The 12619-nt window shown below is 35.2% G+C and overlaps 1 pseudogene; it reads left to right on the forward strand.

Moving 5' to 3' along the window:
* Window positions 1-7299: 7299 nt before the first annotated feature.
* Window positions 7300-8596, forward strand: LOC101441280 (STE20-related kinase adapter protein alpha pseudogene; annotated as a pseudogene).
* The last annotated feature ends 4023 nt before the right edge of the window (window positions 8597-12619 follow it).

Here is a 12619-nt window from a genome sequence, read left to right on the forward strand (position 1 = left end):
TTAGTTCAGTGTCTGACTAAAGGAAGTGTTCTATCTATAAACGCTCATCTTCTTAAATCCTTTCATCTCTGGATAAAGAAGCAGTCCTCCTTAAGTCATAGCTGTTGTTCTTTTCACAAAAAAGCAATATCTCCACTCTGGGCTGTAGCAGTACTGGCACCACTGATGCAGCCTCAGGATGGGTGCTCTTTTTCTTAAATACAGTGTTAACAATGCCTCCCCAAAGAAACACTGCTTGCTTTCCCAAGAGCTGGCAAAGGGCTCCAGCTGCTTCCCAATTATACTCATTAAGTTCTCTGTGAAAATAGCCAAATGAGAAAAGGTTTCTAAATGACAAACACTGATCACTGGCAATAAATTCTCTTGAAAGTGGCTTGTTTAAAAGTTTCTAAACTCTGTCTATTTTTAAGAGCCTTTCTAAATAATGCAAAAGCTGTGGGGGAGGAAGAAATCTCAGACCTGTTAACTCCCAGGATAGGATAAGTGATGTCACCAAGCAAGTCTTACTGCTAGATATTTTTCTCCTTTTGAGAGTAGTTTTAAATTGAATCAAATAAAGATGTAAACCAACAGAATTATGCCCTCCTAAAACTTTGCTGAAGATAGCCAAATTTCCATTTTCAATCGTAATTTGACTTCACATTGTCAGAATGTTATGCTTGAAAATAGGAAGAGGAAACAGTGAGGCAAGGATGGAAACTGATAACAAGTACCTAATGAAACTTCCAATCTTTTACTGAGCACTCGCTTTATACAAGGCATTAAGCTGAAGCATTTTACATACACCATTTCATTTGATCTAACGATAATCCCAGGAGGTATAAAAGTATTTCATCTTCATTTTATATGTGATGAAAATGAGATTATAAAGGGTAAAGTGAGATCTAAAGCAAATTCACACAGCTAGTAAATAGCAGAACCAGGATTCAAACTTAACACTATAATGCTTTTAGTCATCGTGCCAAATTCTCTGTCTTTTTACTGACACTGAAACAAAGTCCCTATTCCTAAAGATGCATGCTGAAATATTCAAGGGTGAAGTACATAAACACAAACAAAAATATATAAAGGAATATGTAAAACCTTAATTGCTAAATATAGATGAAGCGCTTTGGATGTCCATTATACAATTTTTCTTATGTTTTTAAATTTTCATAATAAAAAATTGGAGGAAAAAGAGGCACTTAAAAAATTTCATAAGGTCATAGCATTGAGGATTAATTCAAGATATAGATGTTAAAAGAACAGAAGACAGAATGCAAACAAACAGTTCAGAGAAGAGTTTACCAAGAGAATTGAAAACTAAGACGTAAGTATTGTACATTTCATTTTTCATACCTTAGGATTAACTGCTCTCTGAATTAATGTCTGTGTGTATGTCTTCCCTAAATTCCTTTAGCCCTGACCATTAACTTCCATAATCCTATAACTTGAATTGTCTGAATATCTTCCTACACTCACTTTAGGGATCTGTAATCATGGTGAAAAGTTCACTTCACTCACTTCAGTAATAAAAATCCTCTTGTTGTCTAAAAAGAATCTCCAGAGATACATCTTTCTCTCTCTTTTTTCTTTTAGATAAAGATTTGGAATTCTAATATTCTGCCAAATCAATGATTATTTCAAAAAAGTATAATGATCTTTCCCATCAATCCAGCAGCAATCTGTGGAATATATTTTTAAAAGGTAAAGCAAAGCTAAAATAAACCAAATTCAATGATATTTAGAGAACACTATTTGGGTAATAATTTTTAAATATAATTTAGTTAAAATTCATTTGAAAAATCACAGAATAGCTTTATGGTGTGCAACCTTTTATTCCCAAAGATACTGGATTTAAACATTCATTAGAATCTATTTAAATGAATGCAAGAAACATCACCCAGGAGGCTTGTACCATAATGACTACATTTAACACTAAAAACCATACCTGTGTTAGAGATATGTATATAAATATCCCTGTTCAGGGACAACTTCACAGTGCTTGTCCGTAGTGTTACTGGTTCAACATGACTTTCAGAGAAGTTTGCTTTTTTCATGGCCAGATGGATTTGGCACCTGACAGGACCACAATGATGGTGCATGCTTCCTTCTGAGAGGCACAGGATTCCAAGAAAGAAACTTCCTAGAGGGCAAGTCTCCACAATTTGAAATAAGGAAGAATACAGTAAAAAATTTTGAAGATTAATAGTTGATTCTCTCAATCTCTTGGAACTGTCTTGATATTTTAGTTTCTTGGACTGAAAGTCAAACACTTTTGATCAAAAATCGTTTGTTCAGGTATAAAATGTGTGTACTTTTGTGGAAAAAAAAACCACGCCAAAAAAAATACCTGTCTTTTTCCATATCTAACAACATATCTTATATGTAATTGATTCGCAAAATACAGTGATTCACTGGAAAATGTTAAATGCCTGTAATTATTCTCTAGTATGTAGGCCCAGTTATATTATTAAAACCAGAAGTGTTTCATTACAGAAATGTTTAGAGCAACACAAAGAAATTCAGAATTTCAGAAGACCATGTCCAATTATTTCCCTTTGAGAGCTGCTCATACAAGAACAGTATGAAGTAGAGATAGTTTGATCTTTGGAAACAAACTACTTACATTCAAAGAATTATCTCAGAATGTATCTGTGAGCTTTGGGTAAATCTTTTCATCTTTTAATTTTCACATTATTTTGTAGTGAAGTGGAAATAACAACAATAGAGCATACTGGATAATATTGTCATGGGGTTAAAATAAAAGAATCCTTGCAGAATGTGTCAAACAATGTCTGTTTGTAATTAAGCATACAATGCACACCACTTATTATTATTTCCATTATTTCTACTTGGATATGCTGGGAGTTTCAAACTCCTACATCCAAAACTAAAATACTCATCATGCACTATATATCTGTTCCTTCTTATCTAGTCTGTATCCTAATTAACAAGACTAGGCTTTATCATGATCCATTAATTCCCTCAGATGGAAATCCAGGAAAATTTGCATTTTGCTTAGTCACAGTATGTATTTCGTAACTATGTCATAGCAATCATTCCTCTTTAATATCTTTCAAATTTACCATCTTCCCTCCAGGCCTTCTAATAATTATTAATTCAGGCCCTCATCATTTCTCTTCTGATTACTGCAATGCTTTCTGCCAATGTGATCTATATAAGGTTTCCAAGTAGTAACTCTTTAAAATAATTATCATTTTACTTTCTTTTTAAAAATTATTTAGGACATTCTAATGAAGAACCCTCTGGTTTCTATTCAATGGCAAGTTAACCACATTTGAAAATCCCTATTCCTTTCTAAGATCTTTCCATAGTAGTTGTCTATTGCTGTGTAATAAACTACCCACAGATTAGCAATTTAAAATAATAAATATTTATGGTCTCAGAGTTTCTGTGTATTAGGAACTTAAGTACAATTTATCTGAGTGATTTTGCCTCAGGGCTACAGGCAAGGTGTTACCTGGTGCTGCAGTCTCATCTGAAGGCTCAAATGGGTGAGGATCTGCTTCTAAGCACATTCATAGGACAGAATTCAGTTCCTTCCAGCTTCTTGCACAAAGAACTCTGTCATTTGATAGCATCTCTCATTTTCAATTCAAGTGGGTTCCCATAGAGAGCAGTTCACAATATAGCATTTTTCTTCCTTCAGAGCAGGCCAGAGATAAAGAACAAGAGAAAGAGAGAGAAAGACCAAAGTCATCATCTTTTTGTAATCTAAATTTCAGGTGTGAAACTCCATTACTTTAGCCATATTCTATTTATTAAAAGTGAGTCACCAAGCCAACCCACACTCATACAAGGTGTGAAAACTAAGAGAGGGATCGTAGAGTGCCATTTCAGAGGCTGGCTCCCTTACCCTCTAAGTCAGGGGTTCTTAACCTTTTATGTTCCACAGATTCCTTTGCAAGTCAGGTGAAAACCATGGATCCCTTACTAAGTCCACACTATATGGTATGATATTTAATAAATATATAACATCCACACCAACACATCCCCACAAGAATAATGTTTTTTTAAATTTAAACTCAAGCTCACAGACCCCTTGTTAAGAATCCCTGCTCTAAGTTGACAGTAAAAGAAAAAAACAGGCATTAACCCACCAGGACAAAGATATTGGAAAAAGCAAGAGCAGCAGGCAAGAAATCAAGAAAGGGAATAGCAGCTCAGAGACAGTAAAAATCTAAACCCTTAAAAGATAAAGCTGAAAAGAAACTAACCAGTTCATAACTCAAAAACTTTCCTCAGAAAGTTAATGGAAAATGCACTCTCCTCCAGCCCCCCACCCCCCCCCCCCCCCCACCCAAAAAATAAGGGAGTAAACCAGTAAAGAGGAAGCAAAGAGTTCAGAAAATAACAGTTGCAGTGCAGGTAAATGAAAGGAAATTTCAGAATGACAATGCTTGAAACAGACTAAAGAGCAAACAGTTTCAACTGGTACAGAAAGACAGGGTGTTCAACAAATACTGTCTGTTAGAAGAAAATTAAATTATAAAGAATCTGACATGTTTGAACATGTTCAAGAGTTATTTTCAATCCTATCAAGGAACTTGAAGATAAATTATTGATATGGTAGACAGAAAGCTAAACTAAATTAAAATACAAACTATTATAGACTGTCTGGAAAAGGGGAATGTGAAATAAAGGCAAAGTAATGTTAGTCCATGATATAACTTAGCTATTAAAATAGCCATAACTTTTAGTGACTAAGGAAAAAAAAATTGATATAAGTATATTGGAACAATAATAAGAAACAAAATTGCATAAATGGGGAGGAAGAAGAATGAAAGACAGCTAAATCTTTATTTTGTTTTATAGGAAGTCAATGCTTAAAACTGAAAAAAAAATCTTAAATAAAATTTTAGCAAATATAGGGAGCCACATAAACACATTGTTCAAACCCTCCTGAAATCCATTGGGAAACCTAATCTCAAAGACTGATAATCTATGTAAGTCCACAAAAGCAAAATTTATTTCTGATAAACCCCAATGTACAATTAATACTTTCAGATATTTTTCCTTCATTAAAGAAATCCATTATTAGATGCAACATACTACACGTACAAATTTATGTAGGATTTTAACATGAAGCACAAATGATGTTATTGTCCTATAGTAAAACAATGATTGTATAGTTCTCCTAATTCTTACACAGGTTCTTATGTGGTTTGTGTGGAAAAATTGTCAGCTTCAATTAAAAGATGCATTATGACTTTAGGCAAATTACTTAACCTGTTTATGTATTTATTTCTGTAAGATAAGCAGGAGTTGGGAGAATAAGTACCTCAAACTTGGGAAAATGTTTACAAAATATAATGAAATAATTAAATGTATAAGTTTTAAAAGAAGAAAAAAAGAAAAAATAAAAATACAAATTATAACTATCAACTTTTCAAGTAAATTCTGCTTATCTCCATGTATACACTTACATTTCATATTGTTGCAAAAAAAATTGCAAACCTTTGAAAGTTCCAGGTGACATTTTGTTGAAATATTTTTCCATATACATTCTTGAAAAATATCCAATATAGCTCAGTGTATAATGTTGCTAAAAAAAGAACATAGAAAGACCTGTCCATTTAACTTGCTATGAACCAAGTCTTTAAGGTACAATTGAAATCTATTATATTCTCATTATCAAAAGTATGTCTGAATAATTTCCTCAATTTGAACCAGAGTTTAATTGTAAGAAAATACCCGCTTTGTCCACATCTCATAAAGAAGATAGCTCCAGATCTGCTAAAATACATAAAAAGAAAAAGGTAAAATAAAAGAAAACTATTTATAGGCAAAGAAATGAAGCAAAGGTGGTAATATTTAATGCTGTTTAACATTGCTTTTAGCAGTAAGATAAGGCTCTTCCCATGGTACAGTAATTTATAAAATATTAATTGCCCCATATATACATTATATGAAAATAATATTTTGAGATGTTAGACATATGAATGGCATCACTATTTAGTTTTCAGTGGTATGTACAATATTCTTTATCTTTGCATTTTACTGACCCAATCATTTATATAGGAAATTCAGATGGAGGAAATTAAACAGTTATACTCATTTGAACATCCCACAGGAGCTAACACGGCATTTTTTAGTTAAAAGTTTATATTTATTTTGGCATTTTGTTAAGAAAAAAGTGAAAATATTCAACTTTAAAGTGATATTTTCATGTACTATTTCTCACCAACTTTAAATTTTATTGAAACCTTTCATGGGCACAAAGGGACTTGAAAAAAAGGATTTTCATTTGAAAATTCACAATAGCATGTTGTGTTTCAATTTGGCTGATTGTGAACATTCTTTATTTTAGATAATAGCAACAACCTGGAAAAAAATTGTTCCCAATGATACTTGTGAATGCAATGATGTTCATGTTCTTGAGATAATATTATCTCATATTTAATAGAAATTGTTTTTAGAAAATAGCCCATTATTTAAAACAATTGATAGTTCAATTTTTAAATCAGAGGTGTTACTGGCTGTAAATAATAGATAGTCACAATGGATTAAATAATAAAATAAAAATTTATTGCAAATAATAGGAGATCTAAAGGTAGGTATTTCCAGGATTGGTTCAACCTTGTCACCAAAAATGTCACCTAAAACCCCATGTTCTTTATTTAGCAAACTGGCATCTTGACTTTAGGCTATGGCTTCATAGTTGCAAGATTGACATTGCAGTGACAAAAAAAAAATCAAATATTTATTAATAAATCTAATCAAGGACATAAACTATCCATATTCAGAAAACTGCAAAACATTGCTAAAAGAAACTGAAGAAGACTTAAATAAATGTAAGAACATTCCATGTTCATGGATTGGAAGACTAAATTTCATTAAGATGTCAATTCTATGCAGAATGATTTAAAGATTCAGCACAAGCCCAACAAAAATCTCAACAGCATTTTTTTTTTCAGAAATGGAAAATTCAATTATCAAATTTATTTGGATGGGTAATGGGCCACAAATAGCCAAAAATGTCTTTAAAAAGAAGAATGAGGTTGGAGGACTTTCACTTTCAGAAGTTAATGCATATTATTTAGTTGCAGTGGTTAAAAAAAAAAAAAAAAAATATGGTACCAGCATAAAGACAGACATATTAGCCAATGAAACTGAAATGATTATTCAGAAATAGACTCTCATATGTACAGGCACTGATTTTTGACAAGAAAATCAGTTGGGCCAGAACAGTCTATTCAAAAAATTGTGGGGCGCGGCCATCAGCTGAGGCGGCGGAGCTGAGACGGAGTCGGTGGTACTACGCGCTAACTCCAGGCCAGGTTTTAAACTTTGAAATTGAAGTAAGTCTACACATTAGGAACTCATGTCTTTTCTCATAAGTAAACCAGAGCAGATTAGGCGTTGGGTCTTGGAAAAATTCATTGTTGAGGGCTTAAGAGACTTGGAATTATTTGGAGACCAATGAGGCGAGTTCAGAGTCAATAGCATCCTTCTCTAAACAAGAGATCATGAGTAGCTTTCTGCCAGACGGAGGGTGCTATGAGCTACTCACCATTACAGGCAAAGGATTTGAGGACCTCATGACAGTTAATTTAGCAAAGTACAAACCAACACAAGAACTTGTGACAGTACGGAGGGTTAACCTAGAGGCTTGTTCCAATGAGATGGTGACATTCTTGCAGGGGGAGCTTCATGTCTCTAAACTCTTCAACCATCCTAATATTGTACCATATCGAGCCACCTTTACTGCAGTGAACTGTGGGTTGTCACATCGTTCATGGCGTATGGCTCTGCAAAAGATCTCATCTGAACACACTTCAGGGATGGCATGAGTGAATTGGCAATTTCTTATATCCTGCAGGGGGTGCTGAAGGCCCTAGACTACATCCGCCACATGGGCTATGTACACAGGAGTGTCAAGGCCAGACACATTCTGATCTTCACGGATGGGAAAGTCTACCTGTCTGGTTTACGCAGCAACCTCAGCATGATCAGCCATGGGCAGCGGCAACGTGTTGTCCATGATTTCCCCAAGTACAGCGTCAAGGTTCTGCCCTGGCTCAGCCCAGAAGTCCTCCAGCAAAATCTTCAGGCCTATGACTCTAAGTCTGACATCTACAGTGTGGGAATCACGGCTTGTGAACTGGCCAATAGCCATGTCCCTTTTAAGGATATGCCTGCCACTCAGATGCTTCTGGAAAAACTGAATGGCACAGTGCCCTGCCTATTGGACACCAGCACAATCCCTGCTGAGGAGCTGACCTTGAGCACCTCACGCTCAGGGGCCAACTCTGCCCTCATGAGAGTCTGGCCACCAGCACCCCCAGGACCTCTAACGGCGACTTGACTTCCCACCCCTATCACCGCACCTTTCCCCCCCCACTTCCATCGCTGTGTGGAGCAGTGCCTTCAGCGCAACCCGGATGTAAGGCCAAGTGCCAGCACCCTCCTGAACCATTCCTTCTTCAAGTAGATCAAGCGACGTGCCTCGGAGGCTTTGCCTGAATTACTTCGTCCTATTAGCCCCACCACTGGTTCCACTTTCAAGGACAACCAGTCTCAAGATCACAGTGGCATTTTTGGCCTCTTAACAAACCTGGAAGAGCTGGAGGTGGACGACTGGGAGTTCTGAGCCTCTGCAGACTACACATCTCCAGCCTGGGACATGTGAGCCTCCGAAATCCTTTCCTGAGCACTGTTCTCTTTCCCACCCTCCTGAAGCAGATTGGATAGAAAGGACATTTCTGCCAAGAGAATAGACTGCTTTATGATTGGGAAAGAAAGTCTTGGAGAATTTTTGTGACTGTTCCAAGGCTTTTGAGACACAAAGGAATCCAGACAACCAGGGGTTGAGAAGTGGCCAGAAAGCTGACATTCCCACGCCTGCAAACTCAGGTGACCTCTTCAGTGGCAAGAGATGCTGCTCTGGTCTTACTGGATGGAGTCTAAGCCCGGGGTTGGACCCACCTGGGAACTGTGTGGTCTCTTCCCAGCTCTTGTTCTCCCATCAGCCTAGTTTGTTTTCCTTTGCTCCTCAGATCATACATGTCCATGAAGGGGCAAGAAATAAACATCCAGCCCCCCTTTCCCTCTCCCTAATAATTGAAGGGAAGGGCATTTTTTTCTGTTTGAATACCAGGTGAAGGCTGGGGCAGTCCATCTTTATCCATTTTATCTCTTGGGTTCTGACACCTAAAACCTTCCCAGACATAATTCATTCCTTTCCCACCAAGAATCTATCTTAATTCCCCCTTGCCAGTTGCCTTGGTGTTTTCTCCAAGGGCCACAATGTCTTGCCAAGCCTGAGGGTGTCAGTCCTTATGCTGTTTGTTAGTTTCACTGCTAGAACAAATTAAACTTCCCAGTGGGGGGGGGGGGGGGAACAAATTGTGCTGGGAGAACTGGACATACATATCAAAAATAAAAAGGATCCTTGCTTCACAATTTATGCAAAAATTAACACAAAATGGATCAAGGACCTAAATATAAAAGAGACAGACAAAATTTCTAGAAAAAAGTAGGGAAACATCTTCAGTGATGTTGATTTTTTTTCATGTGCTTTTTTGGTTATTTGTATTTCCTCTTTGGAGAAATGTTTAATCAGGTTTTTTTCCCATTTATAAATTTGGGTTGCTTGTCTTTTTACCGTTGAGTTTGTATGATCTCTTTATATAACATGGATATGAAACCATTATCAGATATATGGTTTCCCAATATTTTCTCCCATCAGGTTGGCTGCCTTGTTACTTTCTTGACAAAGTCTTTTGAAGAACAAAAATGTTTAATTTTGAGGGGGTCTCATTTATCTAGTTTGATCTTGAAGCTATCCTATTACTAGGAATGCATTCAGAAGAAGTGAAAAGAAGGACTTAAATATTTGATTATTTTATGAACACCAATGTCCATAACAGCATTATGCACAATTGCTAAGATATGGAAACAGCCCAAGTGCTGATCAACTGATGAATAGATAGATGTGGTATATACATGTGATGGAATACTATTCAGCTGTAAGAAGAAATGGAATTGGGTTGCATATGACAACATGGATGAAACTTAAGGGCAATATGTTGAGTGAAATAAGCCAGACACAAAAGGACAAATATTGTGTGATCTCACTAATATGAATTAAACATTATGAGTAAACTTTGGAGGTAAACTCTAGAGTATAGGTTACATATCACCTAGAGTATTGGTTACTGGGAGATAGAATGTGGGTTGAGATGGGAGCTGATGTTTAATGTATGTAGAATTTTTAATTAGGTTTATTATAAAAGTGTGGAAATGAATAGAGTTGATGGTAACACATTATATGGTGAGTGTTACTAACACTGCTGGTTTATAAATGTAATTGTAGTAGAAAGGGTTAGCCCATGGATGTAAATGTCAGTTGAAAGGAAGCTAGAGATTAATCTAAGGAATGTATAACAGTGATTTCAGCAGTGGATGAAGATTGGGGTTTTATAAATATAAGAATGTTCTTCTTTTACAAAGTGTTAAGAATATGGTGCTCCATGGGAAAATTACAACTAATGTAACTTTTGGATGAGAATTAACAGCAATATTGTAGTAATGTTTTTGCAGCAATGTCAAAGAAGATATATCAATTCTAAGGGACAACAATAAGGGGTTATAATGGAGTGAGAGATTCTTCTTTTTGAGATAATGAACAACTTTTAAAATTGACTCAGGTGATGACAGCACAACTCTGTGAGGAAAATGAGAGTCACTGAGTGCACACTTTGAATGGATTGTACAAAGCATGGAACTGTATACCACAGGGAATTCTGTGGTGGAGGATGACTGTGGTTAACAGAATAAATATGAGAGTGTTCTTTCATGAACTATAACAAGTATATAATATCAACACAGGATGTTAATAATAAGGTGAGATCAGAGTACACACATCAAATGCAAGACATAGGCTATAGTTAGTAGTATTTTAACAATGCTGTTAAATAGTTTGTAACAAATATTTCACAACAATGCAAGGTGTTGGTGGTGGGGGTGATGTATGTATGGGGTCCCTGCATGATGATATTCATGTTTGTTTTATAAGTTCACAACTTTTGCTATGTAGTTATTGCTAATATATGTTCAAGTAAGAATGATATACTTCAATAAGATTTTTAATTAAAAAGTTGACATTTCATTTTTTATATCACATCCTCACATAAGTGCATCCAAAGAAAAGAAGACATAGTTCCATCCTCACAGCTCTATCTGCTTATCAAAGAGGATATCAGCTGTCCCCATAAACAGCAACTATTTATCATATACACAAAAATTTCCCTTTTATTTTTTTGACCAGAGCTATGGGCAAGCCTTCCTATAAAGAGTTCTTGAACATGAGAATTTGATAGTTTCAGCATATATAACAAGAGGAGAACTTTTGTAGGAAGTAAGAAAGAGAAAAAAAAAAAGGTTGTTAGATAGTTAAGGCACAGCATTTGATGATACTTCATTCCTGCATCAAATTTCAGCATTGAATATATTTTCAGTTTGATCATTCAAAGAATTTAATGGATTAAGTGTTGAATTTTCAAGATTTAAATTCTGCAGTTTTTTAAGCTTTATTTTAATTTATTGGGGAAGCACAATTTACTATTGAGTAAATTAAAACATAAAATTCTCCAATCATGTAAATATATATCAAGTACACTATTCTCAATTATTTTAACATTACTTAAGTTTAGTTATCATATCCTCCAAAAGGTCATTTAAAAAACTATTAATCAAGTAAATTTATTAAAATTTCTACAGTAAGGGAGAGTATCACTTTTATTGAGTCTTAGTGTCATCTCAAAAGGAGGAGTTCTATTATGGTAATGAGTTTTGGAGTCAAGCTCAAGGTTCAAGGCAAGGAATTTCTTGTGACATAATAGTTAAGGATTGGTCAGGTGGGGTAAGGTTTTAATAAGTAAAATCTTTTATGACATCCACTTGTTTGCTTAGGTGAGCATACCGCTTTCTTGGCATGAGAACTGTTTGTCCAGAGAAGCAAACTGTTTGTTCAAATAAATTGGTTTAAAACAATTTCCTGAAGTAAACAGTAATGTTAGTTTTTAGTTTACACTCTTACTTTCCTGGAAAATAATTTCCTAGAACAAACAGTTCTGTCATATTATCGTTGGTGTTCGCAGTTCTCTATACTCCCTTGTAATAATTCTTATACCTGGCCTGGACAATAAATCAATATAACTTGGAGACATCATCAATCCTAGTCTTTTGAGGATCATGATCATATAACAAATGATCTGGTTGTGGTCATTTCAACCACAGTAAATTTTTTTGTTTTCCTATTTTGGGGGCTAGAAGATTGTTTTGAGGACAGTGGCTGCAAAGCAGCATTTAAGACTCTGGAGATCATACAGTAGAATACTGCAACTTGGCAAATATTAAGATAAAGTTTGTTATGAGGGCTTTTAATTTTATTCTAGGCCATGAGATCAGAGTGCACAAATTTAAAGTCAATAGCATAAACTTTAACTCTATGGCTATCCTATAATATATATATAAATAATAAGATAGATAATAATGATGGTGAGTAACCAACATTTCTAAATTTTTTCTTTCTTGGAAATTGTCCCTTACTTTAGTTTTCAGGGTGCCAAAGCAAACACCATGCAATGGAGTGGCTTCAACAACTAGAACT

Source organism: Dasypus novemcinctus, chromosome 1, assembly GCF_030445035.2.
Source record: "Dasypus novemcinctus isolate mDasNov1 chromosome 1, mDasNov1.1.hap2, whole genome shotgun sequence".
Taxonomy (NCBI): Eukaryota; Metazoa; Chordata; class Mammalia; order Cingulata; family Dasypodidae; genus Dasypus; species Dasypus novemcinctus.